The sequence below is a fragment of the Otolemur garnettii genome, unplaced genomic scaffold, assembly GCF_000181295.1.
Source record: "Otolemur garnettii isolate 467f Iridium unplaced genomic scaffold, OtoGar3 scaffold00159, whole genome shotgun sequence".
NCBI lineage: Eukaryota > Metazoa > Chordata > Mammalia > Primates > Galagidae > Otolemur > Otolemur garnettii.
The window spans coordinates 1,281,790-1,283,178 of NW_003852554.1; positions in this window are offsets into that span (position 1 = coordinate 1,281,790).

Sequence of the window (1,389 nt, forward strand, 5' to 3'; positions counted from 1 at the left end):
AGCCTGAAGAACCAGACACACTGTCTTTAGACTGCAAGAAGTTCCCACCAATCCACAAGGTTTTATCCCTTACATGGAAGCATATCAATTACAAACATCTAACCTCCTATCTAATTCCCAGGAGTACACAGTGATTTCCAAAACACGGGCCTTAGTGCATAATTTATGCACTCACTCTGTAGCTTTGTAATTAAATCTGCAGAGGATTTGGAGAGACATGGCAATACTGGCACAGTTCCCTGCATATATAAATACACCATACTGGAGTACTAACCTCATGTTTTTGAATATTCTCCCTTCCTAGCTATATAGCTAACAGGGTAGACTGTGTTGTGGCTGCAATTAAATAGGACGGTTGCACTTAACAAATTAAAAAGAAGCATGTGAACTGATTGATCCACACAATCTTTTCTTTTTTTTTTTTTCCTTTTGAGACATTCTCACTCTGTTGCCCTGAGTAGAGTGCTGTGGCATCATAGCTCACAACAATCTCAAGCTCTTGGGCTCAAGCAATCTTCTTGCTTCGGTTTTTCTATTTTTAGTAGAGATGGGGTCTCACTCTTGCTCAGGCTGGTCTTGAACTCCTGAACTCAGGCAATCCCAGCCCACATAATCCTTTCTCATCTGAATTTCTGTTACAGTTGAGGTCTGTATCGTACACTCCAACTTTCTGATATCTATTATGTATGTCCTTAATTGTTCACTAGGAGGTCTGGTGAAATAAGTCTGATATTTACCAAGGGTTTTCTGTGTCCTAACCCTATATGGATAATTTTGCGTCCATTTTATTGAGTGCTTATTCTGTGCCAGGTACTCTAGATTCAGAGTAGAGAACAAATGAGCCTTGGTTTCTGACCTTCTACAGCTTCTAAGTACCTCAAATAATCTTTATAACAACTTTTCAAAACTGGTATTTTAAAGGGAGGGAAATAAGAACTAGATGAGGTCAGTAATTGGCTCCAAAGCCAACTTATCCATTAGGCATAGTAGGCACAATGCTTACAGCCCATGATACTTAGAGGAGCCCAATGCAATCATAAATACATCTTTAACTCCTTTTTTTTTTTTTTAATGGAGGAAGGGCCCCGTATCATAAAATGGCCCTCATTAGTCCAAGATCACATAGTTGATAGGGGACAGAACAAGGTCAGGCAGGCCTTGCGAGCCTGAGGCCCTTTCATTTAGACCCATCTAGAGGATGGAAACTGTTTTTACATCTCTCCTACTGCTTGGTTCATAGGGCTAGCTCGATGAATACTGAATTAAACTGCATTGAGTCAACTCGAAGTGCTTTATATAGCGAGGCTATGGTTTGAATATATATCCCTCCAAAATTTGTGTTGGAACTTAAACCCCAAGGTGATAATATTAAGAAGAGGTAGGGCCTCT